This window comes from Vombatus ursinus, unplaced genomic scaffold (assembly GCF_900497805.2).
Source record: "Vombatus ursinus unplaced genomic scaffold, bare-nosed wombat genome assembly UNPS02014870.1, whole genome shotgun sequence".
In the NCBI taxonomy this organism is placed as follows: domain Eukaryota; kingdom Metazoa; phylum Chordata; class Mammalia; order Diprotodontia; family Vombatidae; genus Vombatus; species Vombatus ursinus.
The window spans coordinates 1,592,397-1,611,949 of NW_020954648.1; the positions used below are offsets into that span (position 1 = coordinate 1,592,397).

Sequence of the window (19,553 nt, forward strand, 5' to 3'; positions counted from 1 at the left end):
CCATTCTCCACCAAAGTATTTGGATTTAGGGTTGTTCTGGACTCCACACATTCAAATTCCTATTTCTCTAGAATTAGGAAGGTGAGCCCAATAACTGAAGGGTATGTGTATATGTGGGAGGGGGGGGTCTCTTTTACCAGTCCATGAAAGATTTGTCACTGGGCAACTGTCCAACCACTAGTTTACCAAACTTAAGAGAATGCCACCCTCAGGAAGTTGAGTAATGATGATATCTGCTAAAACTTCAGCCTATTATCAGTGAATAGAAATGGTCATCTGGAGCCCCAGAAATGGTGGTATCCCTTTAGGAGAGAAGCAAATGTTCCATAACATAATTAACTCCAATCATGTCATTATCAACATACTTGGTAGTTGAGAAAAGAAAGATGCTAGCAACAAAGACATCTTGAGTTGGTTCATCTTAATCCCTTCTCTGAGTCACATAGTGCCCAAAACATTCCAGACAGATGAATATTTTTCCTGTCTTTTGCATGAAGGAGATTTTAAAGCCTCTTCCATTCTGTCTTCTATGACCTTCCAAGGCAAAACATTATTCATTGCATTCAATTTAAATCCTATCTGTTGTAACACAAAGTCTTAGACACTGACCTTCCACTCAGTGCCACTATCCCCTTGACAACTTTTCTGACAGGTGGTCATCCCAGCTTAGGCTTGAATATTTCCAAAGAGAGAGAACTCATTGTTACCCCAGGTAGCCTATTATATGATCAAACAGGTTTTTTTGTTTTTGTGTTTCTATAAAACTAAAATCTAGTTTTGCCTTCTGGAGCTATACAACATGTCTCACAAGTATTTGCCATGATTTAAGTGCTTTTACTATTTGAAGAAAACTATCACAACTTCCCAAAGCTTTTCTTCTCCAATCTAAACGTAGAAATGAACTCACATATAATAAGATTGTAGATTTAGAGATAGAAGCAGCATTAAGGGTCACTGAGGCCAATCCCCCTCAATTAAAGATGAGGAAACTGAGGCACACAAAGTTTTGATTTGCCTAGGATCACATGGCTAGTAAATATCTTAGAAGAAAGCCAGTCTTTCTTGGTCCTTGCAGGGTTACTAAGCACTTTTCTCATATACCTGGGAGACAGGTAGTACAAATATTATTATCCTCATTTTACGGATGAGGAAATTGATGCTCAGAGAAGTTAAATAATTTGCCTATAGACAGTGAGTGAATTTTGGATCTAGGATTTGAATCAAGGGCTTCTGACTCAGGGTTCAATCTTTTTTCTATTATAATATGTTGCTCAAGGATAGTCCCAGTTCGTTCAATTGAGGAGGAAGTATTATTACTAGTAAAAATCACATCAACGACTGGAGAGTACCCAACTCTTGACCGATTGCCTCCTCCTTCCTGTGAATTCTGCTGGCAGTTGACCCGCAGTGATAGAAATATGTTCCAACAGTGCTCTCTGTTGTCTATAATAAGTACTACAACAGAAGCTTCCACAAGTCCGCCATCCATCCAAGCCAACGAACGCCATGAAGTTCTTTCACCAGCTGGTGCAGTACTGTAAGGTTCCCTCTCGTGTTGGGCCTCTTTTGCCTCTATCTGTGGTTTTGCTTACTCTTGTTCTAGAGTAACCTTTCAATTCTCCACTATCCTCTCCGGCAGGGACTCTGTAGTCTCCCCAGAGAATTCCCCTCAATTAGTTAACAAAAATTTCTATCATGAGACCAGCTGAGTTCCCCCAGAAAAACCAGTGACAGATCTGAGCACCATTTGGTCTAATTAGTTCGGATATTTCACACAACATATTTGTGAGTTTTCTTTGGAGGGAGGGGGGAAAGGCAAGGGAGAAGACATCTATAAAAAGAACAGCAGGAGGCTTGGATAAAAGGAAGGGACAGGATTGGGGTCCATTTTTCTGTGGAGTGGCAATTGGAATATTTGTGTAATCTTTACTGCTCCTCATCTTTATTCACATACATTGGACCTTTTCCATCTAATAATAATAATAACAATAATAATTAGCATTTATATAGTGTTTACTCTGTGCCAGGTGCTTTATATTTATATCTAAATATATGTATTTATATATAAGTATACGTTCATATATGTATCTATTTATATATAAAGCACTAGGTACTTTATAAATATCTCATTTGATCCTCATAACAACTTTAGAAGGTAGGTGCTATTGTCATCCCCATTTTATAATTGAGGAAACTGAGGCAAACAGAGGTGAAGTGACTTGCCCAGGGTCACACAGCTTGTTAAGTGCTGAAGGTCAGATTTGAACTCAGGTCTTCCTGAGTCCAGGCCCAGCACTCTATCCACTGTACAGAACAGGCTATAGCTAACCAGACTATCTGCTCACCTTTCAAACCCACTTCTCCATCTCAACACACTGTACTCTTAGAAAATATTTCCCAACCTGTGGTTTTGGGAAGCACATGGAATCATGGGAAGAAGACTAGATTAGGGATTAAAGGATCTATGTTCAAATCCCAGATTTCTCACTTCCTACCTTTGCAATTTTGGGCAAGTCACCTTTCTAGGCCTCGTTTTCCTCTTCTAAAAAGTGAAAAAGTAGATAAAGTATATAGCCTCTAGGAATCCTGTGACCTTGGTCACCCTGGACCTCGAAATGACTTAGGATCATAGATTTGAAGCTGAGAAGAGACTAAATTTGAACTTTTTAACTTTTTTGTGTGTCATGGGTACCTCAGGCAGTCTGGTGAAGCCTGGGTCTGAGACCCCTTTTCAGAAAAATATTTTTAAATGCATAAAGTAAAATACATAGCACTACAAAGGAAACAATTTAATTCAATACAGTTATAAAATTATACTAGATCAATATTATGTATCAATTTTATTATGGTATAAATCAATCATATTATGGTATATATCAATTATATTATAGTATAATATATCAATTATATCATAGTATATCAATTATAGTGTAACATATCAATTATATTCCATTAAATGGATATATATCATTTTATATTGATATATCAATTATATTACATTATAGCATATATCAATCATGTTATAGTATAGTACATATCAATTATATTATATTGATGTTATATATCATTATAAATTATATATCATTATGTATTATGTTGATATATAAATTATATCAATATATATTGATTATGTTATAATATATCATTTATAGTATAATATATCAATTATATTGATATTATATTATGATTATATATTAGTGATCTCCAATAAAGTTATCAAAAATTCTTTTAAAACAATTCATGGATTTGGGCTTAAGAAACCCTGGACTGGGTGAAGAAAATGAAGCCCCACCCCAGGGGTATGGTGAGTTGTCCAAGGTTGCTGGGGTAGCCAGTAACTTGGTCCTCTAACTGGAAATTCAGTTCTCTTTCCTGCTCCTTCTTCTGGGCTTCTGTTCCCTCATCTGCAAAATAATGGAGTTAGATAAGATTCTCTTTAAGGTTCTCCAAGCTCCAGGGTTCCATGACTTGCATCTTTACTTTATTCTTCTCCTAAAAGAGTTGCTTTAGTCTTTGCATTTTCATAGCAAATAACACAGTGCCTGGCATAGAACAGCCACTTGATTAAGCTTGCTGACTGATCTATGGATGCTAGTCAGTGACTTTCTAAGAAGTCTCTGATCTGGGTAACTGCCTGCCTTCTTTCTCCTCAGTCAGGGGAAGTTTTGCAAAAGAAGGGAGTGTAACTAGAAGATTAGCATGGGGATTGGGGAAGTCAGGAATCCTGAGACCTAATCCTTCTCCAGCCCTGCCTGGCTCTGTGACCCCTGTGTACCATTTTCTAATTTGGTGGGGAGCAGAGGAGCTGGGGATTGCAAGTGGTGAAATGTTTGGGAGAATTTGGAATCACCCCTTCAGGCTACTGGGGCGTAGCTATCTTTCATTTTGTGGCAGCTCAATAGATGGAATTTTCACTGTTACAGAATTTATAAGCACGGAGACCTAACACTTGCATTCCTCTGTGCTGTCTGCTGTCCTTGCTCTCTAACTTGAGGTTATAAATCCAAGTTTCAAAAGCTTTATTCGTTAATGAAAGCTACTGAACCTTGGGTATGATGTCACCAGTGGCTTTGGGTGCCTTCATTTCCATGGTTTTAAAGACAACCAGGAATTTCCTGCTGCCATTTAAAAAAATAACCTATATATTAGACATAGGAATATAATTATCTATACCTCCATATGGAGGTACAATAATAATAGCCAACATCTATATAGGGCTTACTCTGTGCTAAACACTTTACGATTATCTCCTCTGATCCTCACAACAATCCTGGGAGGTAGGTGCTGTTATTATCCCCATTTTACAATTGAGGAAACTGAGGCAAACAGATGAAGTGACTTGCCCAGGGTCACACAGTTGGTAAGTGTCTGAGGCTGAATTTGAATGCAGGTCCAGTGCTCTATCCACTGCACCACCTAGCTGTCCACAGCTAATTTTAGCCAACATTAAGTAGTTAAAAGTAAATTAAGCTTTAGACTTGTTATGTTTTGTTACCCAGGATAAGAGTGGGACCACTGGGTGGAAGTTCGAGAGGGATAATTTTTTTGGGGGGGGACAAGGCATTTGGGGTTGGGGTTAAGTGATTTACCCAGGGTCACATCAGTACTAAGTGTTAATTGGTTTGAAGCTGGATTTGAACTCAGGTCTTCCTGACTCCAGGGCCAGTGCTCTATTCACTGTGCCACCTAGCTGCCAGAGGGATAAATTTTAAGGAAGACCCTCCTCTAACAACTGGAGTGATCCCAAGGTAGGCTGGCTTGCTTTCCAGGCAGGTGAGTGAGTGTCCTCTCTCAGGAACTCTTCCCTCAATCAGGATATTAACCACGGACTTCAGGCATTTTAGCAGTTAGCCTCTGAGGTCCCTTTTGACCCTGAGGTTCTAGGAGTCTAAGTAATCAAACCACTTTTGCAGGGAATAATCATAGGTGTCGTTTACTACTTGGCTCCCTAATACTTTATTGCTATCCACTTATTCCAGCCCCATTTTCTGCACATGAGAATGCCTTTTTCATATTTGCCCCAATTCTTGAGTGAACTTGGGGCATATCTGCAGTTCTACAGCTTTAGGTAAACTTCTAGCCCCTTTTTTCCTGCCTATCTCAGTCACAGGCAGTTTATCCAGCCTGTCTAATCTATTAGAACTAATTAAACAGATGGCCACAATTTGCCTTTCTAGATGTGCCGGAGTTGGTGAGGTCATATAAGAAGATTCAGAGGAACGAAATATACAATAAAACAAATGAAACGACTACTCCAAAGAAGCAGGGCTCTCATAACTAATGAAAAGACAATAGTGGTCTTTGGGAAGGGATTAGGAAACATACCTTTTTCCTCTTATCCAAGAAGTGGAGGTAGGAAGAGGGGCAATGAAGGTAGAACGTTGTGTATATTGTCAGACGGGGTCATTGCGCTTTGGAGCTTTTGCTTGGCTGTTTGTCTCTGTTACAAGGTGGTGGTGGGCAGGAACAAGAATTTATTGAGTGTCTACTATGTGCAATTAGGTGGCATAGTTGAAAGTGCAGGGCCTGGGGTCAGGAAGGCCTGATTTCAAATTTATACTCGGACATTTGCTAGCTATATGAACCTGGGCAAGTGACTTAACCCAGTTTTCTTATCTGTAAAATGATCTGGAAAAGGAAATAGAAAACCACTCCAGTATCTTTGCCAAGAAAACCCCAAGTGGGGTCACTAAGTGTCCAATGTACCTGAAAAAATGACTGACCAGTGCCAGACACTGTTAAGTGCATTACTTCAAGTATTATTTCATTTAATCCTTACAACAAACCTGAGAGGTAGATGCTATTATTATTCCAGTTTTATAGTTGAGGAAACTGAGGCAATCAGTTTTAGTGATTTGCCCAGGTTCACACGAATAGTAAGTGTCAGAGGTCATATTTGAACTCGGGTCTTCTTGAATCTAGGCTAGGTACCTACTACTCTATCTAACTGCCTCTAGGCAGCTCTTATTATTTGATAGGGAATAAAGGAGTATATCTCCAGAAATGATTCTGATGTAAAATCAAAAAGCATTAACACAGTTTTTTTTGTTTTGTTTTTGGTGAGGCAATTGGGATTAAGTGACTTGCTTAGGGTTGCACAGCTAGCGTCAAGTGTCTGAAACCAAATTTGAACTCGGGTCCTTCTGACTCCAGGGCCGGTGATCTATCCACTGCGCCACTTAGCTGCCCCTCAGTGAACTATCTTTGTTCTTAACCAGTGTACCACGTTTCTACCTATCTCAAACCTCGCCTTTTAGCCTTTGACCACCCTTGACATTGTGGTCTGTCCTGATTTATATATGGCCTGCTCTTGTTTAAACCTTAGTAGCACCTACTTGTCCTGACCCCTGCACTGGTGAATTTCCCGGTGGCTTAGCCCTTCTGCTTGACCCCGCTGCACCCAGGACCAGCAGCTTGTTGCTCTGGCTGAGTTCCTGACACCAATGTCTTCCCTGCCATGCAACAGAAGTGGAAAGAACTATTTTGGCCCTGTTTACAGTTTCTCTACATTTGGGATCATGGTTTTCCCCAATCAAATTTCTCTGCCAGTATGTTTCTTCATCTTTAGGAGGATTGGGATAGTACTTGGATCTGTGAAGGCAATTTCTAGGTGAGGAAATTTAGTTTGCTAACAGATTAGTGTCTTAGAGCAGGGTTTCTTAACTTGGGATCTGTGATCTCTCTCTCTCCCCCCCCCCTTCTCTCTCTTCCTCTCCTCTCTCTCCCCCTCTCCCCCCCTCTCTTTATCCTTCCTTCCCTCCATCTCTTTCCTCCTCTCTTTCTCCCTTCTTCCCCCCTCTTTCTTTCTCTCTGTATATATGTATATACACACACATATACATATACACATTCCATATATTCAATTGTACTTTTTATATGGGTATGTATTTCAAAATAGCTGGTTTCCTTTGTACTCCCATATATTTTCTTCATTTAAAAACATTATTCTGAGAAGGGGTCCATAGACTTCCCCCAGAGTGCCAAAGGGGGCCACAAATACCAAAAAGGTGAAGACCTTCTGCCCTAGAGCATTGCTTCAAACCCTGAGAGCTGACATGATTTACCTAAGGTCACACAAGCCAAATGTGTATGAGATTGGATTTGAACCAGGGTCACCCTGGTCTTGTGGATAGCTCTTTCTCCACTAAGCCAAGCTGCCTCTCCTTTTAATGATCTCTGCCTAATTTGATTTGATTTTCACAGGATCATAGATTGTGAGCTGAAAAGAGACTTTAGAGGCCTTGTAGTACAAACTCATTTTACAGATGAGGAAACAGAAGCACAGAGAGGCTAATTTAACTATCCAGGGTCACACAGATAGTAAGTAGAGGAGGTGAGACTTGAACCCATAACTTTTTGACTCCAAGTCCAGTACTCCATCCACATAGCCCACCATGTTGCCTTTTATTTTGTTGAGAGGCCCTACTCCTCCTCCCCCCTTTACTAGTACATAAAAACAGAGAATCTAGGCTGGAAACTTTCTTAAATATAATCTCATCTAATCCCACCCCTCTCTCATTTTACAGATAAGGAAACTGAGGACTCAAGAGTAGAAGTGCATCTGCATAAAATTACTTCCTTTACCTGCAAATTTTGCAATTTGCTTCTGGAACAATTCTTTTTTAGGAAATTATTTTTAAAGGTTGTGAATCTTCCTATAAGTAATTTTAAAACATCATTTGAACAATGTTTTCAGTGTGTATCTTAATTCCATTCACCTCATTCTCATTATGTCTTTAATACTGGATACAAACTTTTTTTTTTTTGCTCCCTCTGATGTTACAGGAACTTATTGTCAACCTGGGTGCATCCTCGGTTGTACAATTCCCTCTCTCCTCTCCCGTAGCTGGGTTCCTATACTTCCGCCCCACTTTAGGCTAGACTAAAGACTCTTCAGTTTGAAAGGTCTGCAGTGCTCATAGTTTTTGACAAAGAAAAAAAAAGCATGCCATCTTGCCTTTGTTCTACATTAGAACTTTTAACTGTTCTGTTAAACATTGAGAGTCCAGCTCATTTGCACTCATGTTTTGCATTTTTTTAAATTTTGCATTATTAAGCATTATTGTCCCAGGTTTGTAACCTTGAAGTTATCATCAACTCTCCATCTTCTCCACACTCTACTCCCATATGCAATCAGCTGACAAGTATTGTGGATTCTGTGCCCATCCCTCTCATCCATCCCCTTCTTTCTATCTATCTGGTGATCACCCTGGCTTAGTCCTGCCTGGACTATTGAAGACTCAGGGATGATCCTTTCCTGATACTCTGAGTTTTTAATGATCTCTACACAAAAATTATTTTGTTTTTATATGTAGAGTGGGCATGGTCATAAACTAACCCATGGTCAGTGCAGGTTGTAGGAATGGCATCTAATATAAAATTATACCTCCTTTCTGTCTTTCTCTGGACTGGCTTACTTACCCAACCTTTCCTTATACCAGATATGGTATAGAGTTGAGGTCACTACCACGACCACATAATTTATGTTCTTTTTTTTTTTTTTTGGCAATTGGGGTTGAGTGACTTGCCCAGGGTCACACAGCTAGTAAGTGTCAAGTGTCTGAGGCCAGATTTGATCTCAGGTCCTCCTGACTTCAGGGCCGGTGCTCCATTCACTGCGCCACCTAGCTGCCACTATACTCTTTCTTAGGGTATTAGAAGTAGCCCTAGAATGGGGCTGGCTACAAACTGCTATTGTAACTCCTGATCCCCCATTGATGTGCTCTTCTTTTACACAAAATTAATCCCAGTGACACCCTGAACTCTGAATCATTAAACATTTGCTAAATGATAAAGTGAAGGTAATGATAATCACTAAGTTTACTCAATAGAAGGCAAAGATGGGTATAAGCCTGAGTTTTACTCAATAGAAAGTAAAAGCAGGAAAAATCAAAACATCACAGTCCACCCATACACCTTGGTCACACCCTCCTACCAATACATGTAGTGTGTCTGAGAGAGAGTGGGGTGTGTGTGTGGGGGGGTGGTGGTGGGTGTGTGTGTGGGTGTGTGTGGAGAAATAGAAACCATAGTTATTTTCAAACATCTTGATGGGCTAATGCCCCAACCACCTGGTGGCCCAACATTAGAAAGTCCTCAACTCCTGTTAAAGGAGAAATAAAAGCTAAACAGAGCAAGGACATGGTAAGACAAACAGTCCCATGCATTGCTGTAACAACTACTTTTTGCCTATGGATAATAGACTTTGCAGTTTTGTCTGAAAGCACTTATTTTTCAATTGAAAAAATATTTGTTCACCTCCCCTTGTCTCTTTCCCTTGAATAGGGAAAGTTTTCTTATAATAAATATTGTCATCTGCATTCCAGATACTCTTCTTTTCTTCCTTTGCTGAATCCTCTTTCTCTGCTTCTCCCTCTCCTGTGAAAGTCTTTCCTTGTCTATTCTAAATTGTAATAGAATGCTGCTGATTGGCTGTATACTCTAAAAGGTTATAAAAAAAAAACAAATCTGTACCCAAGGAAGTTGAAGCTGTTACTCAGAGCAATATTCTTTAGCATACTAATAAATTCCTTTGTTTTCAGTTTAGCTTCCCATCTTTGAACTATAGACATTCCCCTCCCCCCCAAAAAACAACACTCATCTGAGGAAATAGATAGCTTCAAGGAATATAACCCCTTCTACCCGAGAAAAATATTGACTTATGGACTCAAAAAAGGAATTCCAGACCATAAAGCATCAGCAGTTGTAAGTTGCTCCTTTGACATGCATCTATCTTACATATGTATCTCACTACCATTGTACTTCAAGTTTGAGCCCACCTTCCCAAGGGTCTGTGTGTCTTTGTTGGAGGAGAGCACATCCGAGGCTTTGGTGGGGGGCTGTGGGGGGAGGGTGGGGCTTGTGGTGGTGGTAATATATTTTGTACCAACTCTTCTTACTCTACCATCTTAGCAAATACATTTACTAAATGCTAATTGAGTTAGTTGGCTAATTGTTCATGAGGAGCCATGCTTGTGGGGGATCGTGAATGACAATATTAGAAAATCAGTCTTTTAGGGATATTGCAGAACCCTGAGAGTAGTAGCAGTCACCTTCAGTTTCCCCTGTGAGGAGTGGGAGTTGGAAAGAGTAGACCCAGAGGTGGTGCTAGATTTATCAAATTTGTATTTACTCATATAATTTATATTTACTTATCTATGTACATTTTATTTCTTCATGGTACGTGTGAGCTTTCTGAGGGCAGGGGCTATTTGTGTCTTTGTATTCCTAGGTCTAACACAATGTCTTATGTTCATTAGGCACTTATTAAATGCTTGCCGTATAACCAGAAAGTTATTGTGGCCTTTGAAAACCTTTAAAAGGTTTTCTGTATAGAATGTAAGCTTATTACATTTTCAAGACCTCCTCCTCCACCATCACAATGAAGTACAACCCTCATTTTATCATGGAAGTCAATGGAAAAAGAAGATATATTTTATGGAAATTTGCTTTATAGGCAACTTCCTTGAAGCGTGAAGGATACCTGTACAAATACAGAAAGCCATCTTTTTTTTTGTAGTTTGCATTTCAAGACCCCCTTCTGAGGAGACTTTGATAAACCCTTTGACTAAAGAGAATTTGTTGTTGGTAAGAGCATTTTTGCAGCTTGAATCAGAGCTCAGGTTTCCTGGATCATGTTAGATACTGAAACCCTTCTTTCTCTGCTGCATATTTGCCATCCTCTGCTAGGGCTTGCTCTCTGTTTCTGAAGCCCTTGGGCGGCTTTCATCGGACTCCATGGGAGACTAAGCACACCTAGTCTCACTCCAAAGCTCCTGACACTTTAACTTTCTTTTCCCATTCCCATTTTCCTTACCTAGTAGAAAAAAATTGAATTCAAGAGAACTAGAGTTTATGTACATATCAAACACTCCATCCTCATTTGACCCTCCATGAATGCAAAGCAGTGTTCTACCTCTTCCATTCACAGAATCTCATAATTCGAAGGGAGCTCAGAGGTCACTTAGTACAATGGATATCTGACCAAGAATCCCTTCTATTCCCCAGCAATTGACTCTTCTTTTACCTAAATATCTCCAGTGGGGGTGGGAAGAGGCGCTCTTTTCTGAGACAGCTCATTCCAATTTTGGGACAGCAATAACTATTGGAATTTTTCCTTATACCAAACCCATATCTCTGCAACGCCCCCCCCCCCCATTACTCCTAATTGTGCCTTATGTACCAAGTAGAACAAGCCTAATCCCTCCTCATCTTTGAAATAATTAGAGATTGTAGTCATGTTCTCCCTCAGTCTTCTCTTTTTCAGGCTAAACGTCCCCAGCTCTTTCAACTAATATTCTCTCATAGTCTTGATTGCTCCATCTAGACTTCCAGCTTGTCTAAGTCCATCCTAAAATGTGGCATGCAGAACTGGGGACAGAATGCAATTCAACTAACATGCCCCTCATTCTGGGCCTTAGGTCTCCCAATTCAGCTTAGGAGAGAATTAGCTTTTTTTGGATCACCATGGTCCATTCTTGGTTCATATTGAATTTTCACTCCACTAAAACAAGCTCCTAGATATTTTTCATGGGAACCTTTGACTAATTACATCTCCTCCATCTTATACTTGTGAAGTCATTTTTTGGAACCCAGACGCAGAAAAATTAATTCCACAAATTCTATCACATGTGTTAAAAAAATCTTGTCAAAGAATTTTGTTATTGGAACTCTTGTCCACCTTGTTCTCTGTCCATCTGGCAGTTGTTTCTGGGAGTCCAGATGGCGATCCTCATAGTTCATCTATGATCTTGACATTGGAATCAATTGGACATTGGATGTCTGCCCCATTCTTTATTGGCATGGTAAATTTCCTGTGTGACATCAGTTAAATACATTTAGTGTCTGATCACCTAAGGAGACTGTGTATTACATAAATGCAAATCTTGTTGCTGTATCTAGGGCAACAAAAGGCAAGCTGAGGATTTGGACCCTTTGACTTTTAGAAGTTAAAGAGTTCTGTGCAGACACATGGGAAGTCCTTTCTATAGGTTGCATTTCATTAAGGTTTGACTATTACAAGAATTGCATTTTTTTTCCTGCTGAGTCCCAGGGAGTACAAGTAGAACCAATACATAGAAGGCATGGAGAAGAAGATTTGGGCTCAGTATAGGGACCGGCCTCCTAATAGAGTTGTCTGATAGTGGAATAGGCTATCTGACGAGTTAGTACCATCCTTTCTCAGGAGGTCTTTAAACAGAGCCTTCATGATCTCATGATCCAGAAAAGCATTCCAACTTTAGATACTAGTTGTCCCCTGAAAGCCCTTCTTCCTCTGAGATTTTATGATTCTATGATTTCATCTCTCTGGATCTCAGTTTTTTCATCTAAAAAGTGAGAGAGTTGCATTAAAAATTTTCTAAACTTCCCTTCAGCTTTAAGAGTTTAAAGGGCTGGAAAAATGTCACTTGGAGGTGGGGGGGAAGCATGACAGAGAACCCCATCTCATTGAACGGGACGGTCAGTTTACCGAAGCTTGACCAGAGGCTGTCAAGGCCCTCTCTTTGCTTAGGAGTGAAGCAAAAGAGAATGGTAGGCAATTAAAATTGAAGCTGACGTTTCAGGTGGCAGGCTGTTGCATTCATTATCAGATTTCCTGATTAATAATGTCTACTCAGATGACTTTCCACATTTCCCTTCTGCTGCACTCCCCTAACTTTTAAGGTTGACATTGGGCAATGTCTGGCCCATCTCCTCTTGGCATTGTAAATTGCCTCCATGACATCAGTCACTGACTTACTTCCTGGCTCATTTCTTCATTTGGCACTTCTCTCTTAAGGAGACTGTGGAATGTGTCAACAGAAATCTAATTGAAGTAGTTAGAGTAAATAAGGACAAGGTCATTCTTTTCTTCCATCACAGCTGGGACTTATTAGGGTATGGCATGACCAGTTCTCCAAGGGAGGTGGCGAACGGTTCTGACAGGCAATTGGGGTGGGGACCAATATACTCCTTAGAGTCAATAAAAAGGGGAGATTCTGGAAGCGAGCCTCTGGGCAGAAAGGCAAGCCAAAGTCCCAGGCAGGCAATGCTGTGCTACCTCCTCAAAACTACCTGGGAAATGTTCATGGTCCTTGGGTGTGGGGTAGAACATCCAGAAGACAGACAATGAGCACAGAATGACAGAATAATAGAATGTTAAACCTGGAGGGGACCTTCTAGGTTATCTAATGGAAAGCCTCAATCTTACAGATGAGGACAGTCCATTCCCTGAAGCGATACTGAAATGATATTTAGAGCACAAGGTACCCTCTAAGATAATGTTGGAATATCATAGGGTCATAGAATCCAAGACCTGGAAGGAGCCTTTAGAGGTTATCCAGCAGAATATAAGCTTCTTGAGGACAGAGACTACCTCACTTTTGTCCTTGTAGCCCAGTGCCTGGCACACAATAAACACTTGGTAAATGCTGATTGATTAATTGATTGATTGATGTGGTCTAACCCCCTGCCTAGTGCATGAAGCCCCTTTATAACATCCCTGACAAAGGACCAAGCTACCATCTGCTTGAACACCTCCAGTAACAAGGAAAATAATTTCCTGTTCCTCTTCTCCCTTGTCCTTCCCCATCCCAACCACTGTCACTGCTTTCTGGTCATGATGGATTTTTCAGGCCTCATTTAGTGACATAACCATCCCAGTAAAACATACAAATGGCCCAGCCATGGAGCCTAACGTGCAATAAACGGTTTTTCACCTCATATCATTTTTTATGGGAAGAAATTGGCTTGGTGCTTCCCCCTTCAGCCCCCCTCTCCTTAGGCCTCCCCCTTCCCAGGTGGACTCTGGAAGGGGGAGTGAATTGGCTCTCCTCCTTCATCTGCCCGCTTGTCAGCTCTCTTCCAAGCACCACTCACTCACCATGGGGTGGGGGTGGGGGGGAGGGCAGTTCAGCTTTGATTAACTGTCCCGTGTGATATTAATTTCCGATGTGAGGCTCGTGCGGTTGTTTCGACTGGAGAGAGAAGGAGGAGGGGAAGAGTGAGACTGCAGGATTCCTGATTAGATTTAGTTATTTATTTATTTGTCTATTTGTTTTCAGAACTAGCTTCCTTGGCAGTAGTAACCCTTTCTCTTCTGCATTAATGCTGCCCATTCTTTCAAAAGATTCTTCAGTAGTAGAATTCTGCTTGGCCTCATAGAGCATAACTGGGCCACTGGGATCAATGGGTAGAAGGTCAGGAAAATGCATTTTAGGTGAATATGAGGAAGAACATCCATGACTGCTGTTCAACAACGGAATAAGCTGCCTCTGAAAATCACAGGATGATAACCTTGATGTCGGAAGGTCCCTCAGAGGTCTCTGAGACTGCAGATGACTGAGGCAGCATGGCACAGTGGAAAAACACTGTCTCTGGGATGATATCTGACCTCTGATGAGCACTGACTGTAGGATACTGGATAAGTCATTTAACCTCCATGGGCCTTCATTGCCCTATCTCTAAAACAAGACAGACCACCTGGCCTCCAAGGTCCCATCCAGCTCTTGGTGTATGATCCTACAATTCTCTTATGGGTGCTCAAAGGGAGGGCCAATGTCCACATGTATGGGATGCTGTTGCAGAGGAGATTCACGCTTTAAGTATGGATTAGAATAAATAACCTGTTGTTCTTTGCTCTCTATGATGCTGTGAGGATACTTGGGTATGATGGTATCTTGAGATCCCCACCTTTGCATTACTAGCTGTCATCTGGCTGTATCTTCATTTCCAACTCTGTGAAATGTGGACAATTTAACTGGTAGGGAGGATGAGGGAAGTCAGGAAGTCGGGATGACTAGATACTAAAAAGGCCATCACTTCCAAATTGTCCAAACCTTACACTTGATGTGCCTTCGTGCTCTCTCCCCCACCCCCTATCCTAAGCTTATTGCTATAAAACTTTTAGAGGAAAAAAAGCATTCTAATTTCACTGTCTCTACTTCCTTGCCTCCCCCTCACTCCTGAACCTCCTGCAATCGGGCTTCTGTTCCTACCACTGTTTTGAAACTGTTTTCTCCACAGTTACTAATGACTACCATGTTGCTAGATCCAATGCCCTTTTTTGTCCTCATTCTTGGTTTCCATGACATTGTGTTGTCAATATTCTCTTTGTTCCTTTACTGGGTTATCATCTTACTCCTATCTGATAAATGCAGGGGCTCTCCAAGGCTGTTTCCTTATATTTTCTTCTCCTTTCTCTCTCTATTCTGCTCCAACCTTTTCCCAGAGCTCTAGTCTTGTATTTCCAAAAGTTAACCAGCTAACTCCACCCGAATGTTTGATTATGCATATCAAATTCAATAGCCTAAAATGGCTTACCTCCAAACTTACCTCCAACTCATCCACTTACCTCATCAACTTACCTTCAAACCTAGTTCTCCTCAAAATTTCTTAATTTCTATCAATGGCATTACCATCCTCCCAGCCATTTAGGTTCTAAATCATTTACTATCATTTAAAGATGATTATTGTTATAAAATTTGGCCCCAGAGAAGAAATGAGATAACACACTTCATTCCTTTTGTTCCAGAGGTGAGAGTCTATGGGTATTCAACACTGGATATACTCTCAGACTTGGTTTTTTGTGTTGCTTAGCTTTGTTGAACTTAAATTTTTTTTAAAAAAGAATTCTTTGTTAAAAGGGATGACTTGCTAATTAGGGGAGGGGATAGGGATATATTCACAAAGATGATATAAAAACAAAATATAAAGATAAAAAATTAAAGAAGATGATCATTGCCATGGATAGTAACTGAAGTGACAGATGAAGTGAATTTAGAGAGTGGCTAGTCTTAAAAACAAAAACAAAAACAAAACAAAACAAAACTCTTCACAAAAATAGCCATGTGTGGGAAGATGTCTGAGTATAGCAGACTGAGAAAACCGTTGAACTTGTATTCCCGTTACATGTTTCAGGGTCACACCCTGTAGCCTGACCATAGACTGTGTTTCTTTGTTTACTCTCTTGGACTCTGTTCTTGATCCTAATACTCATTTTCATGAGTTCAAATGTGGCCTGAGACACTAGCTAGACTCAGACTCTGGGCAAGTCACTTAACCCTGTTTGCTTCAGTTTCCACACCTATAAAATGTGCTGAAGAAGAAATCTCCAGTATCTTTACCAAGAAAACCCCAAATGGAAGTCCAAACAAGAGCTCTGGACCATAGAGCTGGCCCAGCCCAATGGCTGACTCATCTTTTCCTCTTTTGGTTGGTCATATTCAGACATGTCAGGAGGCAGCTATACCAGGGAGCAAAGTCCCGACTTGTCTCCTTGCTGTAGGTATTTAAACCTGAGGGTTATCACCTATCTGCTGTTCTGTTTTTTAGGACCTGTGCCCTCATCTTCCTTCTCCCCCATCAGATTTAAGAGAGTCATTCCCATCCTTATACAGGCAAATGTGCAATTTCAAATATCTTCTGATATAGATGGTATCTTAAGCACTTCACACATTCCAGCTTTGGAACCAGAGGCTCTGGTTAGACCAAAACTATTACTCTTGAAGTTGTTGAAGTTTGCTGGTGCACAGAAAGACACATTCACAATGAAGGAGGTTTTATTTTATCTTGGTCAGTATATTTTGTCAAGACAAGTATATGATAAAAAGCAACAGCACATTGTCTGTTGTTCAGATGACCTTCTTGGAGATCTGTTTGGGGGTACCAAGTTTCTCTGTGAAAGAGCATAGCAGATTATATGCAGTGATTTCTAGAAACTTGATATCAGTCAGTCAACAAGCATTTGCTAGTCCAAATGCTTCTACAAATGAAACCAGGTGTCAGCTTAAAATTGGAAGTGGTCAAAAGGAGTCGATGCAAGAATTACAGGAAGAGAAGTGACCACCAGATTTGAATTCTAGACCTAGATGGCTTCCAAGGTCCCATCCAGCTCTGGGTCTATGATCCTGCAATTCTGTTATAGGTGCTCAAAAGGAGGGTGAATGTCCACGTTATGAGATGTTGTAGAGGAGACTCATGTTTCAGTCATGGATTAGAATAAATAACCTGTTGTCCTCATCTAGGAGAACACACAGTGAAACAGGTGAAAATTGGGATGAGTTGCCTGGTGAAAGACACAGAAAATGGTATAAGTCAGATTTCCCTTATGTTTGATGAAAGCTGTTCCCTATGTGTCATCAGCAAGATATGCTATGACCGAAGCAATAGAAATGACTCAACAGAAATCCCTTCAAGTCTGAATATTGATACTGGTATATTAAATGAAAATTCAGATGATTCAGCTTCAGTCCAATTCAGTGTTGAGTTTGAAGTTGAGTCTATTGATTCAGAAAATGATAGTTATAATGAAGAAGGACAAGAACTCACAGACGGAGATGATGAGATATACCAGATAGTCATATATCAGGCAGAGGAGAGTGTCACTAACTCATTTGAAGAAGACCCTGAAATAGCCTTAGCCAACTATTAGAAGTGTACTTCCTGTGATAAAATGAACCCTCCACTCCTACCCCATTGCCACAGATGCTGGGCTTTGCAAGAGAATTGATTTCCTGAGGAGAAAAGTGATGTGTTGGATAAAGGCAAACTAGAAAGCCCCACACAAGAGGAGGAAGAGGGCTTTGACATTCTAGATTGTAAAAAAAAAAAAATGACTCACAAGAGTCACATGTTGAGGAAAGTGATGAAAAAATAGTACAGACGTCAGACTCCCAAGAAAGTGAAGACCACGCCTAGCCATCTACATCTAAAAGTATCATCTGTAGTAGTCAGGAAGATACTAGAGAATTTGAGAGAGAACTGCAAGACAAAGAAAAAAGTGGGGAATCTATTCTTTCCCCAGCACAATAGAGCCCTGTGTCATCTGTCAGAGCTGACTTAAAAATGGTTACATTGTCCATGGAAGGATAGGACATCTTATGGCATGTTTTACATGGGCTTAGAAGCTGAAAAAGGGAAATAAGCCTTGTCCATTGTACGGGCAGCCAATTCAAATGATTGTGTTAACTTATTTTCTCTAAATGTGATATACTAAAAGTGGAACCACGGAACCCTACATATGAAATGCTTAAGAATGTTCACACATGGCTTGTGAAATTTATTTAAAATTTTATTTTTGTACATTTTTTCTGAGAAAATGAATATTTTAATCCATTTTAGTCATCTCTAGTGCAATTTGCTTTTTGGAAAGAATTTTTTTATTCTCTTCCTTTAGGAAAAAACATTTTGGTTGCTATTTTCCCTTTACTTTTATTAGTTTTCATTTGTATTACTTATAGAGGCAGCAGAATATAGTGGATAGAGTGCTAGTCTGGAAAGATCTAGGTCCAGATATCACATTGGACACTTAAAACTTATTTGACTCAGGATGAATCATTCAACCTCTTTGTGCCTTAGTCAATTCCTAAGACTTATCTGTTAAGTCAGATAATTTGGGAATAAGTCATAGACACTTGTATTGGGTATGTTGAAACTATAGATCCTTTATTGTTTGCATTCATTAAGAAGTACTAGCTATTTTGAAGACTGACTATTTCTATTTGTTAAACAGTTGCTGTTTCCTCTAGTTGGGGCATGTCAAATTTTTTGTTTTGGAAAAATTTGTGTAAATAGTAAATTTAATAAATATTATTTAAGTTTAATACTATTGGTAAAAGGTGGGGATGATTCATGAAAATGCTTATTTTTGAGTTGCAAATAAGATACTCTTCAGGTTTCTGATTCTTTGAAGCTTTATCTGTTCTTAATTCCAAGAATCATTGAAAATACCTGCTAGAAAAAAAAGCCTGATATTTTTCATTTGTTACTTAGAGATCATTTGCTATTGTATATACAAACACAAAAGAAGGATGACTTAATCTTTTGTAGAGTCCATTGTAATTAATTCTTCGTATATTCCTTTGAGCACACCAGGCAGGTCTCTTTAAGGGCCTCAAGTACAATTTAGCATTGACCTTTTGACTGAATACTGGCTTACTGCAGACCCTTTTTACACTTGAAGTTAGGATTTGAATGTCTGTTTCCACCAAGATGAAAGTAATTCGGATGTGACTCAATATGTGATCTTGGTCTGGATACATGGCACCTGGTGAGTATCTAGGTTTTAACACAATCAGAGCCAGTTTTAAGAAGTAACAAGTTCAGAAATTACACAAATGAAAGCATGTTCTTATAGAATCTTTTATTTTTTTTCAGGCTAACTGCCAATAAAATATTTACTAGATTAATATTGTAGTTAAACCATTTGCCATATGCTTGATTTTAATGTTTTAAAGGTTGGGGACATTAGCCACAATTATTTAAAACAGATATTAACATGAATTTCTTTTTTTCCATGCTAATGATGGTGAGCTTTGATCCACTTTAAGATTTTGGGTAGGGGCACCTCCAAAGTAAATACATTATGATTTTTTTTGGGGGGAGAGCAGATTGCCTTTATAATTATTGTGGCTTAGTTAGTAACTTCCCTGAGCCACAGACTAATTTGCTGAATAGAAAGCTAATTCAGGTTTGAAAATTTATTGCAAAAATTCATGTGGCTAATTGAAAATTGATTATAAATGTGCATGTGGAAATTAATAAAGGAAATAAAATATATTTAAAAAAACAAATGG

The 19,553-nt window shown here is 39.7% G+C and overlaps 1 pseudogene; it reads left to right on the forward strand.

Moving 5' to 3' along the window:
• Positions 1–17,960, forward strand: part of LOC114028094 — an 80,418-nt pseudogene extending 62,458 nt beyond the window's left edge.
• The last annotated feature ends 1,593 nt before the right edge of the window (positions 17,961–19,553 follow it).